We start from the raw sequence: 19,857 nt of genomic DNA, 5'->3' as shown, positions 1-19,857 counted from the left end.
CCACACCCTTCTGCCTTTGTGTATGTTTGTGTGTGTCTGTCTGTCTCTCTGTCTGTCTGTCTGCCTGCCTGCCTGTTTCAGGCTCTGGGTAATGTCTCCAGATCTCATTGTACACAGCTTCATTTTAGAGTAGCTCCACACCTGAGTTAGGGACCCAAAAGCTCTCATCCCCAATCCTATGCTTTGTAAAATACTAGACTCTTGCCTGCTCAGCTTTGTCCTAACTGCTCAGGCAGGTGAAGTCTGTTTGAATGGGACAGTGCTGACATCAGCATTTTTAAATGTCTGCCTATGTTGCAGTGAAATTTTAAAAGAGAGTGCTTGATTTTGATGTCAGTTTTTAAATAGATGTAGCCGAAAGCCATGTTGATAGCCCTAACCAATTTTTCATTTACCATCAATGATACTCCAAGCCTGAAAAACGTAGTCCTGTGTGGGAAAAAGCCGTGTAATGGCTGAGAAATTCAGCTGTAAGAAATGAGGTTCCCCATGAAAGTGATAATTAATACAATTAGATGTGTGCAATATGGTTAGAGGTAGTCTGGGCTTGTATATGTGTACTCTGTCTTTATCAGATAAACAAATGAAAGTCCTTTACCTAATTGTTTCCTGCGTTAAAATCTGCCTTATCACACGTTTACTTTGGTCATTGGAAGTAAAGAAGAACATCTATCTTGGTAATCTGCTCGTTTTGTTAGTACTCTTTCTATCCTTTCCAAACCAGTATTGTTTTGTGAAACAGCTAATAAGATCATTACCACCACTATCATCAACACATAAATGGAGCAATGTACAGGGTGTTCTAAGCATTGGGATTCCAAAGAATTTTAAGGAAAATGGCTGTGCACCTAAGGAACTTTGAAGGAGGCATCCTCAAGCCACTGTTCTCTCCCACTACTTTCTGAAAGTAGTGGGAGAGAACAGCCTTTCTCTGAGGGTAACATTCAAAGGCCCATTTCCTTCTCCTCTCAAACCTGAAAAAATAGGCATTATTTTCACAGTAACGTCTCTGAATTGACTTACATTTCAGCAAACTGAAAAGTGGAGCGTGGAATTTAGTGGCAGGTCTGGTTTTGAACAAGTGTTTGATTTTACTGATCTCAGCAGTGCTTAAGCTTACTTTTGTAAATTTCCTACCCCTAATTCCTGGCTCTTGGGCACACTCCGCCACCCGAACTGAGAGATGGTTTGTGGCTCCATGAGTGAGCAGCCAATAGAATTCGCTGTCTTTGAGGGGGAGGAAAATTCAAGCTAGACAAGAAGTTATGTGGCAGGTAATTCTTATTTGAAATGTAATTGAATTTCTAAAGGCAAATTAATTTCTTTCTGTGTCCTTCACAGTAAATAGGTGCTTGTCACCTTTTTTTTTTTTTTTCCTCTTCCCTCTGATGAGCTTCTACTGTGGATGGAAGAAATTTGGTATTTTGAGAGCTTTATTTCTGTGCCTTTCCTTGGCAGCCTTTTCCTCTTGTAAGCCAGTGTTGGAATGGTGGTGAGAGTGAGTATCCCTAGTGTTCTGGAAGATTTTTTTAATGCATGTTTACAACTGAGTAAATTTATCATCTTTTCATCTACTTTATAGCTCCGTATTTAATATGTGTGAGCCTTTTCATAAACAAAACAAAAAAAAAAGGAAAGCCTATTTGGAAACATATAAAAATAGCAAAGCGGAAGTCATTTTAAAGTATCTGGTTAGATCACAATTTGGAAACATCTTATACTTTAAAACAAAAGTTTTAAACCATGGATCTGTTGAGGGTATGGTGACAGTCCTCCATTTCCATCTCCTTTTGAAATCTCATTTAGATTTGTGTGTCTCTGTGTGTGTACATATCTGCATTTTCTGATGAAAAAGTCCATAACTTTCACAGACTTTTCAAAGCCACTGCCTTTAAATGTCTACTTGATAACTAACTTTTATTGTAGTTGTTTTAAGATCTTCTCTTCGCTATTTTCAAAACAATTCTCAATATTGGTTAACTCTTTAAATGCTTTTTTTTTTTTGCAGCATAAGATCCTTTCTGTAATACATTTTTTTGTTTGTTTATTGTCCACTCAAAATTTTGGTTCAAATTCTAGGGAGCTTCTCTCATGAGAATTTGGTTTAAAAGCAAAGGATTTAGCATAAATTAACTAGGCTTAGTTTTGATTTGTTTTGTATGTGGGAAAATGTATATTTTAGTGCAGTATGTGATGTGTCATTACATAAAGCATGCGTCGTTCTTTACCATGTTTGCATTGGTTCTTCTCCATTTGATGTCTGTGGTAAGGCCAGTCTTTTTTTTTTTTAATTATTTATTTTATTTATTTATTTATTTTATGGCTGTGCTGGGTCTTCGTTTCTGTGTGAGGGCTTTCTCTAGTTGAGGCAAGTGGGGGCCACTCTTCATTGCGGTGCGTGGGCCTCTCACTACCGCGGCCTCTCTTGTTGCGGAGCACAGGCTCCAGACGCGCAGGCTCAGTAATTGTGGTTCACGGGCCTGGTTGCTCCGCGGCATGTGGGATCTTCCCAGACCAGGGCTCGAACCCGTGTCCCCTGCATTGGCAGGCAGATTCTCAACCACTGCGCCACCAGGGAAGCCCAAGGCCAGTCTTTTTAACCTCTGTAACAGAAGTGGAGTGGATCCTAGCCTGTTAGATCTGGAGACTGAAGTATATATTATCTTCTGGGAAAGTAGTTAAACATAGCACAGATTTTTTTTTTAACATCTTTATTGGAGTATAATTGCTTTACAATGGTGTGTTAGTTTCTGCTGTATAACAAAGTGAATCAGCTATATGTATACATATGTCCCCATATCCCCTCCCTCTTGCGTCTCCCTCCCACACTCCCTATCCCATCCCTCTAGGGGGACACAAAGCACCGAGCTGATCTCCTTGTAGCACAGATTTTTAAATCAATGTGCACTCACTATGATTTCAGTCAAGATGATAAGTACCTATGATTTTTGTGTTTGTACTGCTGCTTTGAGAAGAAGTAATTACCATTAACCTGGGTAAAAAGGACAACTCTGAAATTTTTAGGAGTTTAAGAATTAGGCCTTAAGTTAATAATCAGTTAAATAAGAGAGGTCACATTTTAAAAAAATGAAATCTCTAATGTTTAAAAACTAATAATATACACATTGGTTTATGTAACAAAAACAAGGTGAAGTATTAAATTATTTTGTGATTTGATCACAAATTCATTTTTGGCCTCAATGCTCTGACTTAATGCTTGTTGAAAAAAATTAAATATTTTTTTCAACAGGAGTTATTTTTAGAAGGTTTTCTTTTATTTTTAATTTTTTTGGCCATGCAGTGTGGCATGCAGAATCTTAGTTCCCTGACCGGTTATCGAACCTGTGCCCCCTGCAGTGGAAGCACAGAGTCTTAACCACTGGACCACCAGGGAAGTCCCCCTCAACAAGCATTTACTGAATGTTTACCACATGCTCAGTGTAGATTAGACTACGTGCAGGAATAACAAGAGAACCAAAGCACAATGGCAGATCCCTGGAGCTAACAGTTCAGGGCAGAGCAGCATCTAATACTGTCCTTTGACCCTTTGTTTTACTTTTATGTTTTTCTAAGTTTGTTTAGGATACCTAATTAGACAGTAATACACACCTTTGGAAAATATAAATATTACCAGGCATCATTTTAAAATATTTTTTAAATATTTAAAAATAAATGGTAGTAAAAATGTAGGTTGTATTTCTCCATCAGAGACTATGCTATTCTGGATAGCTGAGCTTTCCCAATGGCACAGGATTTGTCCCTCTAATTACGTCTTCTCTGTCCCTCTCTCACTTGAACCATTTTGGTTTGAAAACTTTCTGAAATTGATTATATCCTTACAGATTTTTTTTTTTAATAATGCACAATTCCATTTATATGACATTCTGGGAAAGCCAAAACCATAGGAACTGAAAAACAGATCAGTTGTTGCCAGAGGATGGGGGTGGAAGGAAGGGTTAAATGCAAAGGGGTATAGAGGAGTTTGTTGGGGTGATAGGAGTATCCTATATCTTGATTGTGGCAGAGATTAAATAACTGCATGTTTGTCCAAACTTGCAAAGCTGTATACAAAAATTTAGAGTGAATTTTACTGTGTGTGAATTATACCTTAATTTTTTAAAATGGAAAAACATAGCCATAGAACTTCGAGCATTTCTTACAGACTTTCTTAAACAATATATTGAACACAATTTAAGCTTCTTGTAGAAAGTTAGGCCTATCCTTGTAATAACAGCAATGCCCTTCAGGAAACATGCAGCTTATAGGGCTGTTTGCTCCAACATTTCATTTTTTTTAACATTATTTTAAAATCTCTTCCCGTGCTGTAGGAGTTTGCCTTTGAGTTACTATGACTTCTCAAGCAATCCCCATGACTTTATAATCTGACCAGGACTAGTGGGGAGGGGGGTTACCCCAAACAACCAAATTTAATAGAACCATATGTGAAAGAAGAATAAATTGGTCATGGGTTTGGGATTTCTGTGTAAGCTAAGTTCATAGATACTATTTTTCTTGTAGTTTATTTATTTGGTTGTTTTCTTTTCTCATTTGTTTTCCAAACAGAGTGGCTAGGCAACTAAGTTCTGGGTAGATATGTCACTATCAAATAATGATATTTCTTGGCATTATAATAAGTATGCTATATTGTACTTTTATTATATTGATGAAATATGAGAAATAAGCAATAACAGAAGCTTAAATTTAAGAAGACTATCATTTTATACCTCTGTTTTTTTTCTCTGCCTTCCCATGAAATTTATTCACTCTATGATAATTGTTTATCTTTAGCATTGACCAGGTCTCAAACTAGTGAAAACTACAGAAAAAACAGTATAGTGTTTTAATGTCTATACTCTTTCCCCGTTAAATGTGTACTTACTCCCCACTCTTTTTTTTTTTTTTTTTTAATCATTCCAGTTTGCTTTAAGGGAGTGGTTTTGAGGAGAAAACTCAATATAGTGATGTGCACCCATGTGTCAAGTGAGGAGAAGCCCTGAAAGGGAAGTGTTAGGAGCAGAAGTTCTTGCCAGGGTCTCGTGAAGTGTTCCAAGCTATTTCTTCCTCGTTGACTCAGAAGAACAAATAGTAAGAAGGCACTGGATGACCTCACCTCTTTTAGCCCATACTTATATATAGCAGAGACATGAAACACCAGCTCCAATCCAAGACTTTCAGTGGGGAGTTTGGGGAAAGTGTTATTCACAGAGCTGATATTGAAGTCCAAGGAAATCAGGTGGAAAACTAAAGGATCTCGTTGCTCTAGTACCTTTCAACCTTCTGCTTTCATACACACCTTACTCAGCTCATCTACTGCCTATTAGAGATCACCATTTCTGCATGTTCCTTCTCCTTTAAGCTGTATTAGCTACTTAGTAGTAAATTCCTTGTTTCTTTCACCTTTATTTAGTAGGATCCTCTCAATATTTTTTTTTTTAAATTCTGTACGTATACAAGATTTGCCTTCTCTGGGTCATAAAGTGAGACCATAGACACAGGAATAGAAATGTACCAATTCCTTTCTTATGGACTTCATTCACTCATTCAAAAAAGAGTTTTAATTAATTAAAAATAATTTTGAACACTGGCTGTCCTAGGAGCTGAGTGCTAGATACTTAGAAAACTAGGGTGACATAATCATTGCACTTGCAAAGCTGAAAGCCCAGTGGGGAAGAGCAGCACAGTAAGTGATGTTGCAGAGTCGTGCACGCAGCTCACTTCTCTGAACGTTAGTCTCCTTATCTGTTACAGGGGAAGGTATCTCCCAAGGCTGTTTGGAAGCTTAGCTAAGATAATGCATGTGAAAACATTGTAAAATTGTTAAGCTGTGGACGTGTCTGTTACCATGTTTGGTTTAAAATAGAAGCTGGGAGAATTTTAATCCTGAAACCATTTAGATAACCCAGTTATGAGACTGTGGGTAAAGTGAGAGAAACAACATGTGTCAGTGTCAAATGCAGTTCCCAGGAGAATGTTTGAGATGGTACTGTGAGGAGCCTTGCATTCTAGAAATTATTTTACTGGTGTTTATGCGAAGTGGTGATGACATTGGGAATAGCACAGCTTCGTTTGATTTCACATGTCACTGTTAGCCTTTGTTAGTGTTCACAATGCATTTTTACTGTATCTTGTTAATAAGAATGTATTGAATGAACCTCGTGGCATTGGGATATACGTTAAGATGACTTTTTTTATAGTTGGTTTCTAGAGTGTCTTTATAGCAATCTCCCAGTGTTTCTATTTATTGTTATTCCCTTCCCTCCCCTTTTTTCTATTAGTTCTTTAAAGGTAGGGATATTATACATCCTAGTTTGCCTGGGACAGTCTTAGTTTATGTCTGTTGTCCCAACATCTCATCTGTTTAGCATTTTAGTGTTCTCAAAAATGTCCCAGTCTGAACCATAAGTTATATGGCCACCCAGGCTCAAGGCATAAAAGGAAATGAGGAGACAGCAAACTAGTGGAATTGTAAAGATCTGTGGTAACTGACCTTAGCCACTGAACTGACTGATGGAGTATGGATTTGGTCCAGTAATATCATGAAATTCAACTCAGAGATTTAAGTCCATGTATCGTGTCTGATTATCAGTTCACATCACAGCAGGGTTCTAATGAGCTGTTAAAAAAGACTAGAGCATGTGTTTGTTCACCCCGGCTCAGAACAGCAGCTTTGCCACTTGAAAGATTCTCACTCAAGCATGGTTTGTTGGAGCTTGAAGGCTGACATTCCTTCTAAAGGCCCCTCAAGGTTTTCATTCAGTGTGAGCATATGTGTTATGATGGTATTGATCCTGTTTTTGACCATCATTCACCCACGGCAGCCAACCAAGGGGGTTGTAAAACATGTCTATCACCCCTTCCCCACCTGTATGGCTCTCATGGTGTGACTAAAGTGGATGAGTAAGATGCACTTTGTAGGGATGGGCCTACGTTGCAGCATCTCTGCCACAGCCTCCTCCCTTTTTAGAGTGAGAAGACTGGAGTGAAAGGGCCAAAAAAGAGAGAGAATTCTACAAGGAGGAAGGTGCCACATTGTGTGTCTGCTTGCAATCCCTAGTACAATGGAATAAATCTTCTTGTCCCCTCCTGCCAGTGTTAATATGAAATTTTTTATAAAGGTCAAGGGGAGATAGACAGCAAGGACCTACTGTATAGCACAGGGAACTATATTCACTATCTTGTAATAACCTATAATGGAAAAGAATCTGAAAAAGTACACCTGAAACTAACACAACATTGTAAGTCAACTATACTTCAATTTTAAAAAAAAGGTCAAGGGGTTACTTTACTGTTTTAGTATATGCAATCTCAGTATTTTCAAAACATGACAGTTTGAGAAAGTTCCCTGCAAATTTGCTTGTTTAAAAGCAAGTGCAGAACTCTCCTGTTCTCTGTTGACAGCTGTATTAGAATTTGGGGTTGGTCTCTGCACTCATGAGCCATGAAGAAATGTGTGTGACTTAAGTCTTGCAAAGTGAAGGTGGAAATTCAGAAAATAAAGAAAAATCAATGGAATGGGTCCTTTTACTGCTATCCCGATTTTACTTTCCAGAGAGGCAAAAGTGGTATAAAGATCTTCCTTGAAACAGTGCTTCTCACACTTTAATGTGGGGCTCTTGTTGAAATGCAGATTCTGAGACAGTAGGTCTGGGCTGAGGGCCCAAGATTCTGCATTTGTGACCAGCTCCAGCAGATACTGGTGATGCTGGACCACGGGCTACTGCTTGTCTAGTGAGTTGCTGGGAAATGAGTGCTCTGATGGGTTCTGACTGTGGATGTCACTCTTGCACCACAGGCAAGTTATAGTGACACAGACGTGAGAGTCCCTCCTCTGTCAGGAGTTGTGTGTTTTAGTGGGAGGTGAGAGCGAGAGGAACTGTCCAGACAGTTCCCTGTCCTTAAAAATCTTAAGGTATCCCTTAAGAAAACTAGGGTGGGCCTCTGTTTCCCTTAGAAAACTAGGGTGACATAATCATTGCACTTGGAAAGCTGAAAGCCCAGTGGGAAACAGAGGCCCAACATTCCTGCTAATGAGAAGAATAAAGAAATATACATTCCATGGGCTTGGAATTCCAGTCATGGGCTCCCCCCCCCTTTTTTTTTTTTAAATTAACTGGCTCCTTTTATATCTATTCAGGGTTATGAGGAAAGGAGTGGGGAGCAAAAGATTAAGAAAATAAATAGGAAATTCAGAAAAGGAAAGTTCCATTCCCTCCTGCTTCCATAGTAGGAAAAAAACTGTGATGTGCCTTCCTCTCCTCATACCTCTATATAAAGACACAGACCTCTGCTAACTAGTTTGTGTGACTGTATTCTGGCTATTTAACCTCTGTTATTTCACAAAATGTCCTTCATCTACAAAAGAAGGATTGGGATTTAGGTGGTTTTCAGAGCCCTTTTGATTGTAATGCATAGCAACTAAGAGCTTTATGATCATATGACACTGTCAATAATATATACATATGTCTTTAACAGTACGGTTTTATTTCTGTAAGGGCACCTCCAAAATAAGTTAGTATATATAAATTTTGTATTTTCCCCTATACTCCTGGTTCTTTCTTTTAAAAAAACAATCTACTTTGTTTCATAGCTTCAAAAAATTTTTTATGTTATGTGTAATTGGCTGTATTAATTTCTGCTCCACAATATTAATTTAAGGAATCTGGTCTCACAGTTCTAGCAAAGGCTAGAACTTTCTTCTGTGGTTTACCAGCATTCTCTCTAAGCATCTGCTTGTTTTGGGGGTGTGTGTACATTAGATACCTGTTCTGAGAGGATGAAGGAGTACTTGTTTCAGAAGGTACTTTGGGTCCAGCTGTGAGTACTGAACTAAGTGTGTTCTCTCAACACCATGACCTCTTCAGTCTTAGGACAGAAGTCTGGGATTTATTCACATCTCTGTTCTGACTAGTTGGTTACACATCAAGCCCCGTTATCATGTAGTAGGTCAGGAAGCACTCTCAGTCCGTCAGGGATTTCTCATCAGACTTCTGGGTGAGAGAATTAATTTTTTCTATAAATTTACCCCCAGAGACAATGTTACATACAGGAGTTGAGTTTTACAAAATATAAATTACTCTGAGCCGAGGATGAAGAATGAACATAGAATCCCGTATTGAGCAACTAAAATTGCTGTATTAAATACAAACTTAGCGAAAACATATTGTTTACAGAGAGATTTTCAGTACATTGTTTTGAGGGTGTGTGTGCTGCATTAAAAACAATAAACGTACATAGGCATGGAGTCCAGTTTCATTGGCCCTCCCATGTGGTTTTGGTGAGAGTTTAAATTGGCACCTTTCTGCAGGGCAACCTGACATTACCCGTCAGAATGTACAGGCTCAGTCTTTTCCTCTCACAAATCCACTTCTTGGAATTGATCCACAGCAAATTATTGGATAAGTACACAAAGCTGTATGTAAAAATATGTTTCTCAAAGAGTCTGTAATATGAAAAAATTGGAAAGAATCTAAATAACTCAGAAATAAAGGTCAAATAAAATATAGCACAAATATGAAAGGGGACACTATGCAGGTATCAAAAGAAGAGATATAGGTATTATCTTTAAAAGATGGCTATAATGTTGAAAGAAATAAAATAACATATTTGGAGAAAAATATATACTTATACACATGTGTATATAAGCCCAGGGAAGAATTGGGAAGCTACATAGCAAAATGTTGATAGTAGTGGAATTATAGCTGATTTTTCACTTTCTCTCTTAAAAGTTTATTTTTTTTTAACTTTTTATTTTATATTGGAGTATAGTTGATTAACAATGTTGTGTTAGTTTCAGGTGTACAGCAAAGTGATTCAGTTATACGTATACATGTATCTATTCTTTTTCAAATTCTTTTCCCATTTAGGTTGTTACAGAGTCTTGAGCAGAGTTCCCTGTGTTATGCAGTAGGTCCTTGTTGGTTATCCATTTTAAATATAGCTGTGTGTACATGTCAGTTTCATTGAAAATTTCGTACTAGTGCATTGAAGGGGGGAAAGATAATTTGGAAGGTTCAGAAAAAAAGCAGCCACCCTGGGAGCTGAGTTGGAGAAGAAACAAGAGCCCTGCTGTTTCAGCATCCCTTTTATGTTGACTGGTGGGAATTCTCTGACTGGTCATTGCTGTGCCAGAAGGAGCTTCAGAGACAGTGGGGGCCTGTGAGGCACGGTCCCTGTCCTGGTGACCTATACACAAGATTCCCTACGGCCTGACTTTATTTGGCAGTATCAGCTCCAGGGAGCCGTGTGTACCCGTTAGGCCCAGGATTTAGACAACAGAATTACTGAATGTTTGTCAGGCCTGGAAGTGTCATTAGGGCTGAGCTAGTCCAGCTGCGAAGAATGGGAAGCCCCGTTTAAGTAACTTTCCCAGAGCCCTGGAGGTAGTTCCAGGTCAAGTTGAAATGAAAATGTGGTTCCCAGGTTCCTGGTCTTGAGCTGCTATTCTGCTTCACCCTGAGTTCTGCTGTTGTGGATGAGCCCCCAGTTCTCACAAGCAGCTTTAAAGGCCAGAGAGATAGAGGTTTCCAGGTAAGGGAATGGATTTTCTCTTGTAACTTAGAACATGAAATTGTTAGACCTTTCGTCCAAATCTGTGTCCTGTGAAATATGTGGAAATTCAGAGGTTCCTGACTTTCCTTGGGTCCCGGCCTCTTTGGAATGATTCATAAAGCAGCAAAACCTCTCCCTTGAACTATGTGGGTTTGCTAGAAACCACAAAACTTTGCATTTGGTTTGGGGGTTTCAAGAACCCTCTGAGACCTGTCACTGTGTTGTAAATATTCTTTGTCTTGTGTTCCCTAAGTTTTCAAGTAGTTCTCTTGCATTTGGACATAATGAAACTGTGAACTGGTTTTCAAACCTTTGTGGTAGACTTGTTTCTTGATAGAACAATAGTATGGGAAGAGAGAAAGAAAGGACGGGAACTAGGAAGATCCAGACATCTCACCACATTAGCCACTTGTTTTCTTTGTTTCCTGTTGCTGTTGGATGGTCTTTCCAGTTAAAGTAAAATGTTATGATATTTTAAAAAAATCCTACCACAGTAGCACAACGGTTTTCATTTCGGCAGTGCACTCCACTCTGTTCCTATCCACATGAATAATTTATGATTACAACCAAAGACTGTCTTCAGTATGTTCTTTCATGCTGTTCTTTGGAAGAGGACAGTCCCCTCCATAAGAAAGACACAGGCAAGGCCCAAGATGAGGCCAGAATTTCTTTGTACTTCTCACCAAAAACTAGGTGTTTGAATAAGAGCAGGTAGTTTCCACTTAAAATATATAAGAGTTTTGAAAATAGCCTAGTGCCATAATTTTCAAATCAGCTGGAGGACTTGTGAACACGCTGACCACTGGGCCCACCTGAAGAGTTTCTGATCCGGTGGTCCAGGGTGGAGCCCAAGGATATGCATTTCTAGTCTCCAGGTGATGCTGGCACGACTGGTCCAGGGCCACACTTTGAGAAACAGTGACTTAGGGAGTAGAAGTACTATAAAGCAATGTGTTTTCCAAACTTTTCTGATAACAAGAATCACGTGGGGATGTGTGTGAAAAATATAAATTTCAACTACATGCCAGACTCATTGAATCAGAATCTTTGGGGAAAGTCTTGGGATGCTGCATTATCAGATTTCGGGAGATACTATTGCTATCAGGTAAACCCTGCAAACCACCATGGGACAGAAGAATTTACGTACTACTCTGAGCCACAGTTTTCTCATCCATTGCATGCTTTGACCCTATGACCCACTTAGCCCCTAGACATGTATCTACCTGGCTTCATCCTCATTTTAAAATGAATTTTATGCCGTCTTTACAAAACATACATGTTTTTATTTCAGGTGCTAAATAAATTCTGTAAAGGAGACACCAGAATACCTGCCTTCTGAGAACTTCCTGAGGTTTTACTGAGTTCTCTTTTTATAAAGATAGTCCCAGTCTGGGTGTGTGTGTGTGTGTGTGTGTGTGTGTGTGTGTGTGTGAGAGAGAGAGAGAGAGAGAGAGAGAGAGAGAGAGAGAGAGAAGGCTGGAAGGAGGGAAGGAAGAAAGAAATGTGCATTCTGTCGAGTTCCCTGGTAGTGCAGCTGGACCAGGACCACACTTTGAGAACCACTGGAATAGGCCAGTGACTCAAGCATAGCACGTTGGCATCTCCTAAGGGAGTCTTAAAAAATACTTCTGCCTGGGCCCCAACCCCAGAGAGTAATTTAATTGGTCTGTGGTTGGACCTGGACAGTAATACCAGTGATCGGCCAAGGTTGTAAACCACTGCTATGGGTCCCTCAGGATAGAAGATAACCTGTTATGAAGCATAAGCCCTGATGGGGAAACTAGGGCTAAGCCGGTGCCTCTCCCACTTCAGTGTGTGTACGACTCACCTGGGCTTCTTGTTAGGATGCAGGTTCTGATTCAGTAGTCTATAGTGGGGCCCAAGAGTCTACTTTTTTTAACAAGTCACACAGATGCTGCTGCTATTTACTGGGTACCATGCTTGGAGTAGCGAGGGGCTTAGAAGGTGTTAACCAACACATGTAAATGCCTATCAACCCAAACTTAATTTTTTAAAAGAACAGTGTAGAACAAATAAAAGCACAGCTGTCAGACATTTGAAATTAGAAATAATAGCTATTTTGCCATTAATGAACATCCCTCTTCCCTTGATGGCTAGAAATTTTTGTTTTTGCTTCTCTCTACCCCCACCTGTAGTTTCAAATAAACGTTTGTGAATTAACGTTGCTTCAGTGTGATAGACATGTACTAACAGGCCTTTTATTCCCCTGTGTCTGGATCTCACTGTTCACGGTCTTTCTGAGTTTGGGAATCTTGCTCTGTAGCGTCCTCATTGCCTCGGACCCTGCCTGTTAGGTGTTATCACCCAGGAGGCTAAATGTTCGGTAATGCCCCAAGGCCCTCATCTCAGGAGCGGATGGCATTTGGCTCTATAGCACTGCCAGATTGCATGCTCTGTGAGTCTACTTGGGACACGGCTTCAGACTATGTTTCTGGCTTGAGCCCAACCTTTCTGCCCTGGGTGAGGGGTGAAGCCTTTTCTCTGGCAGGTTCCATGCTCTGGCACTTTTCCTAGCGTGGTGGAGTTGAGACGTAGCTGTCAGAGCCTTTTAGAAGGGGGAACAGAGAAGCGGGGCAAGGAAGAGGCAGACCTCAGGTGAGGAAGAAGGAATTTAAATCCTACCTGTGGAGTAGGCTTCCCTTGGCCTGTTGCATTTCCCAGCTGAACATGGCAGAAGTGTTGGGTGATTGATGGCTTTTGAATTGGCCCTCAGAGGATGCATCTATGGCCTCTGCCCATTTGAAATTGGTGGGAATGACCCCAGGGGTCCGCTGACAAGAGGACAAAGATCTCTCTCCTGGGCGTGGCCTGTCACTGGTCAGGCTGGCGCCACACTGCTATTATCCAGAACATCCCTCAGTGGAATGGGACACCAGCAGGAAACAAGTGTTCTCAGTCATTTCCCATTTTTAAATGAAATCTATGTAACAGATGCCAACTCCCCCACCCTGCGCCCTAGTGTTTGCCCCCTCGCATGGGTAGATGAACATCAGCTGGATTTTTGCACAGTCATGAAAGCAGTATGCTTGTCCCAGCTGGAAAGCCCGAGACAACAAAATAGCAGAGAATGTTCGGAGTCTTTATTAAAAGGATAAAAGCATAAATCAGATTTATTTCATCTGAAGGAAGGCAGCATTCAAGACTTACTGGAATAGCTTGTAGCGCATGTTAAGGGCAACTTGAACTTGACTGTGGCTGGGGCATAGGAGATGCTAGTTCTGTCTTTTTAAATCTCTGGATTCGGTTTCTGGTTCCAGCTTTTCCCGTAACCATTTTCAGTTGAAGTGCATATGCTGTATTGATAACACAGTTTAACATTCTGGGAACTTTTGTCAGGCAGCAAATTATAAAGTACCTTGTGATCTAGGCACTTGACCTCTTTTGTTTCTCCTAAATAAGAACTTGTATCTTCTGGGGAAAACACAAGAACATCTGGGAAGTTTCTGTTTGGCATGGCTGAGACTTTCTGCTCTAAAGAGTAGAAAATAAAATGTTTTTGAAAAGTCAAATCAAAGGACTGGTCTGAATAAACCATTCCTGCAAAGTCCAGTGTCCTTTCACCACGATAGTATAACTAAAGAAGCCTTGACCTACCTCTCCCTAAAGAAAGCCTAATAAGCAAACTACTTGAAAATAAGATCATTTATATTATGTTACTCATTGGCTTTAAAACCTTCAATGACTTGACTTTGCAGTTAGAATAAAACTCATTTTCCTTACCATGGCCAGCAAGGTCCAGCAAATCTCATAATCTAGCCTCTGCTCACCTCTCCTCTCAGCCCAGTCTGCTCTCTCGCTCTCTGAATAAACTCAGTTGCTCAGCTGATAGAACTTTCCCTGCCCCAGAGCCTTTGGGCCATTCTTTTACAGAAAAAAAACTTTTAATTTTGATGAAGTACACTTTATCAACTTTTGGTGTCACATCTAGAACTCTTCTCCAAACCCTAGGTCTGCAAGGGTTTTGCAAGGGTCTTCTACATTTTCTTCTGAAAGTTTTATAGTTGTTTTGGTTTTACACTCAAAACTATGATTCATTTTGAATTAATTTTTGTATATGGTGAAAGAGTAAGATGAAGCTTTGTTATTTTGCCTATACATAGCAAATTGCTGTAGCACCATTTTTTAAAAAGACTTCCTTCCTTTATTGAGTTTATTGAGTTTTATATGCCATTGCGGAAAAGCAGGTGAGAGCATTGTGTCAATCTGTTTCTGGGCTCCATTCTGTTCTCTGGACCATTCTTATCTTTCATACACCCCCCAGCTAACTCCTACCCATCCCTCAGGTTTCACCTACAATGTCATTTCCCTAAAGAAGCCTCTAAGGACCATCCATTTTCATCCGTCTCCATACTCTCAACTTTAATCCTAAGAAGTTCAGCTTCTACTAGTCTCACTCTACACCTGTATTATACATTTCTCATAATTTGTTAAAAATGTGCTGGTATGTGTGTAAGTATGTGTGTAATTCCTGTCTAAAAGCCCCCAAAAGGCAGGAATGGAGTCTATTTTGTTTACCATTTTAGTGCCCAGCAGTGTGCCTCTTACATGCTGAATGCCCAATCAGTATTTTTTGAGTAAGTGAATGGAGAAAGGTCAGGCATTCTGGGGGATGTTTTCTAAATCACTGGGTATCATTTTCTTTTCCTTTTTTTAAATTTTATTTTTTATTTATTTATTTTTGGTTGCACTGGGTCTTTGTTGCTGCACGCAGGGTTTCTCTAGTTGAGGCAGGCGGGGGCTACTCTTCATTGCGGTGCGCGGGCTTCTTATTGCAGTGGCTTCCCTTGTTGTGGAGCACGGGCTCTAGGCGTGTGGACTTCAGTAGTTGTGGCACGTGGGCTCAGTAGTTGTGGCTCCCAGGCTCTAGAGCACAGGCTCAGTTGTTGTGGCTCACGGGCTTAGTTGCTCCGCGGCATGTGGGATCTTTCTGGACCAGGGCTCGAGCCTGTGTCCCCTGCATTGGCAGGTGGATTCCCAACCACTGCACCACCAGGGAAGTCCCTGGGTATCATTTTCTTAAAATCAGAGGGCATTCCTGGCTCTTGGAGCCTTAGGACACAATTTTTCCCCAATTAACCCATCTTTTAAGTCAGTGATTTTGAGAACCTTTGGCCTACACTGGAATCACCTGGAGGGCTTGTTAACATACAAACTACTGGGGTCCACCCCCAAAGTTTATGATTCAGTAGGTCTGGGACAGGCTGAGAATTTGCATTTCGAAGAAGTTCCCAGAAGATCATGATGATGCTGCTGGTCTGGGAACCACACTTCGAGACCTCCACTTTCTCGTCTCCTGCCTTTGCATGTGCTGTTCCTTCTGCCTAGAATGCCCTTCCACCTTTCTTGCCCTGAAAAACACTTATTCATCCTTTAAGACTTAGGCCAAGTGATTTCTTCTGAATACATATTTCAGCTACTCTCACCCTTTTTGGGCAAAGTAAGACCACCTTACTATGGATTGGAGTTGAACTGTGTATACACTGCTGTTTCAGTGCTTTCTCCTTTAATTGTGTCTCTGCTTCCAGCACTAGTGTGTGAGCTTCTGGGAATGGCATAATATTTTAGTTTATCTTATTTCTCTAAAATGGAAACAAAATAGCGGCTGGTACAAATTCTACGATGATGTAGTCTTTAAAACATGTTAAGGTAATTAAAATATACATATAGTCAATATATTGAAAAGAAATAGCCTCTGGTGGTAACAATGGAACATTAAGATTGTGAGATAGTAAATGATTATTTTTTAGCATGTCTTGTCTTTTCCATATTTTGTCAAATTCTTTTTTTTTTTAATTAATTAATTTTATTTATTTATTTTTGGCTGTGTTGGGTCTTTGTTGCTGCACGCAGGCTTTCTCCAGTTACGGCGAGTGGGGGCTACTCTTTGTTGCGGTGTGTGGGCTTCTCATTGCGATGGCTTCTCTTGTTTCAGAGCATGGACTCTAGGCACGTGGGCTCAGTAGTTGTGGCTCGCGGGCTCTAGAGCGCAGGCTCAGTAGTTGTGGCGCACGGGCTTAGTTGCTCCGCAGCATGTGAGATCTTCCTGGACCAGGGCTCGAACCTGTGTCCCCTGCATTGGCGGACGGATTCTTAACCACTGCGCCACCAGGGAAGCCTAGATTTTGTCAAATTCTTTATATTGCTTCTTTAATTTTAGAAAAAATACTATATGCTATAAAAGACATTCTAGAACTTACACATCAAAATGGTTGTTTCCCCTTTCATAATTGTCATTTTGAGCAGCAAGGTTCTTATTCCAGTTATGCTGCACTGATCCTGTTTTAAACTCATTTTTTAAACTCCTGCAGTTCCACTGAGAATCTCTCACCTGTCCTCAGTGGCGGAAAAATTTTTAACTTTACTTAATTTTTTGAAAGAGTCAAATGACATTCATGGCAAAGTCTAAGGAACAAGATTGATAAGCTGATTAATATCATGTGGAGTCTGGAAGAGAGTATGACCAATAAGTGCTAAGATGTACCCTGTGTGTCATATAAGTAGCTCCTCAAGCTCTTAAACATGTAATCTCAAAGAGTAAAGTTGGAAATACAATTGCTTTAAAACCAATATTACATAAAACTTTGAGACATAACTTTCTACCTAAAAGGGATTTGAACAAAGCATCCTTGCAATAGGCATATACATCCCTTAGGTGACTCCTTGAAAGGGACCTCACTCTACGCATATACGTTGGTATTTGTTAAAGAAATAGTGCCCTCACTCTAAATCACTAATCACAGGGGCTAGAGCATGAGCTGTAGGGCCGAATTGCTTAGCTTTAATTGTAGCTCTTTCACTTACCAGCTGTGTGACTTCGGCACATTTTAAACCTCCCAGTGCCTCAGTTTCCTATCTGTAAAATGGGAAGAGAGGATTTTTGTACTTCATAGGGTTGTTGTGAGGTTTAATTAAGGTAATAACTGTTAAGTGCTTTTAAAAGTGCTTTTAGGGGCTTCCCTGGTGGCACAGTGGTTGAGAATCTGCCTGCCAATGCAGGGGACACGGGTTCGAGCCCTGGTCCGGGAAGATCCCACATGCCGCGGAGCAACTAGGCCCATGAGCCACAACTACTGAGCCTGCGCGTCTGGAGCCTGTGCTCCGCAACAAGAGAGGCCGCGATAGTGAGAGGCCCGCGCACCGCGATGAACAGTGGCCCCCGCTTGCCGCAACTAGAGAAAGCCCTCGCACAGAAACGAAGACCCAACACAGCCAAAAATAAATAAATAAATAAATAAAATATGTTATTAAAAAAGAAAAAAATGCTTTTAAAGGTAACATCATTTTGCCAATTCCAAGATGCACATTTTTCACATTTTAACACTTGTGAAATGAGGATATGTCTTACAATTAATGTAATTTTTTTTTTTTAAAAGTTGGGCTTATCCTTTTTTATTTATTTATTTATTTATTTATTTATTTATTTATTTATTTATTTATGGCTGTGTTGGGTCTTCGTTTCTGTGCGAGGGCTTTCTCTAGTTGCGGCAAGCGGGGGCCACTCTTCATCGCGGTGCGCAGGCCTCTCACTATCGCGGCCTCTCTTGTTGCGGAGCACAGGCTCCAGACGTGCAGGCTCAGTAATTGTGGCTCACGGGCCCAGCTGCTCCGCGGCACGTGGGATCCTCCCAGACCAGGGCCCGAACCCGCGTCCCCTGCACTGGCAGGCAGACTCCCAACCACTGCACCACCAGGGAAGCCCTAATGTAATTTTAAGAAGCACTTTATTACCATTTAATTAGCAATATCTTTTTTTTTTTTTTTTAAATCAAAGGTACTTAAAATAATGGTGCAACTTGGAGGAGATGATGCTTCAGATTTCGACGACATAGCGGTAAGAGCTTGATAAGCACTGGCTGTCATCAGCATTGTCATCAGCGTTGTGGCTATCATCGTCCTGATCTTGGTTCTAACCAAGGCAGTGCCATTTGATCGGTTGGCAGTGCTGGCCTAGAGTGCACGTCAAATTTCTGTTTCATTTATTTGTTTTCATTGATGTGTTCTTAGAAAAGATCTAGTAGCTCTTTTCCATATCTGTTTCATATTAAGCTAATGTATCTATGGGGTTAATTCATTCAATGTCTGCGTTATTCTCTGCACCATACTTGGGGAGCTGCTGAAATGTTCTTCAATGCAGATCATTCTCTTAAAGTAAACAGACAAGAAGGCAAATTCTTTATTTTCTCTGTTGATGTATTTTCCTAAATCTTTTTGAGGCACTTTTTCTTAGTGAGCAAAACCAAGCCACTGTTGTACCACTTAAGATTTACTGGTTTGCAGTCTTCTCTGACAGTGAAAAGAAGCAGTTTATTGATCTGTAACAGAATGGAGCACGGCCAGATCTTTTCTGGTTTATACAATTCACTGACATAAGAATCTGCATATCATTAAGAAGACTGAGTCCTCACAATTTGAGGCCACCTGTCAGGCACGAACAATAACTGGGAAAAATCAATACACAATATAAAACTGTTGTTTCTGCACAGACACCACCAGGATCCACACCCAGTGACAGGCGTGTTTTGTTATTTTACCAGTGAGATGCCTGTGAGTCCTAATTTTAGGCTTCCTCCTCATTTTGATTTTATTGTTCAGTTTGGGGGAGGGTGGGAGAGACCAATTTCAATCTGAGATAAAAATCTTCTGCCAGGTGAAAGAGGTTCAATAACAGGAGAGAACCTTGGACCAAAGTTTATGAAGCTTGACTAGGAAGATTCTGGGCACATCTCCATCCAAATACCTTGACACATACTTCATTCACCCATAACACAAGCAGCTTGTTTCTTCTGGCCTTCTGTTTGCCCTCAAGAATTTAAATGGTGGTATTTACAAGCCATTATGAAGCAAGAATACAAACACATAGGGCTAGATTGAGACCAGTATACAGTTTTTGCTTAGGTTTTGTTGTTGTTGGCTTTTAGAAGTATAATTAGTTGAATAATTCCAGAAGCTGGGCTTCTTTCTTTTGCCCCCTCATCAACTCACTCATCCTTCTTCAGTTTACCCAGTCCCCACCTTTTTTTCTAACAAAGCTACATTTGTCAGACATAATGCTCGCTCTATCCCTAAAGTCTGCCTTTTGATTTCAGCTAGCTCTGACTCTCCAAGTTCAATGCCGTGGACCTGAACCAGTGTCTGTTTCCAACAGAATGTCAGGTGATTGCCACATAGATTAGAGTCATCCTGCCCTCCTGGTGTGCTGCCAGACAGAAACTGGGGACCAGCAGGGAGCTGGGAGGCCTCCAGTGGGAGGCTGAGAATCAGGTCTCTGTGGGTGAGCTGAGCAGTAGT

General features: G+C 40.5%; 1 protein-coding gene across 11 annotated transcripts in view; it reads left to right on the top strand.

Moving 5' to 3' along the window:
• KANK1 (KN motif and ankyrin repeat domains 1) overlaps positions 1–19,857 on the top strand; it is a 191,572-nt gene that overhangs the window by 111,743 nt on the left and 59,972 nt on the right. For 3 of the 11 annotated variants that reach the window (XM_082403629.1, XM_082403627.1, XM_082403630.1), the window contains one exon: positions 18,341–18,400. The exons of the other annotated variants lie outside the window; for them this stretch is intronic. The gene's annotated coding sequence lies outside the window, so the exon portion shown is untranslated. The remainder of the gene's footprint in view (positions 1–18,340; positions 18,401–19,857) is intronic. 11 annotated transcript variants of the gene reach the window in all.

This window comes from Balaenoptera borealis (assembly GCF_965194805.1).
Source record: "Balaenoptera borealis genome assembly, chromosome: 8".
In the NCBI taxonomy this organism is placed as follows: Eukaryota; Metazoa; Chordata; class Mammalia; order Artiodactyla; family Balaenopteridae; genus Balaenoptera; species Balaenoptera borealis.
This window is presented reverse-complemented; position numbering and strand designations above follow the sequence as displayed.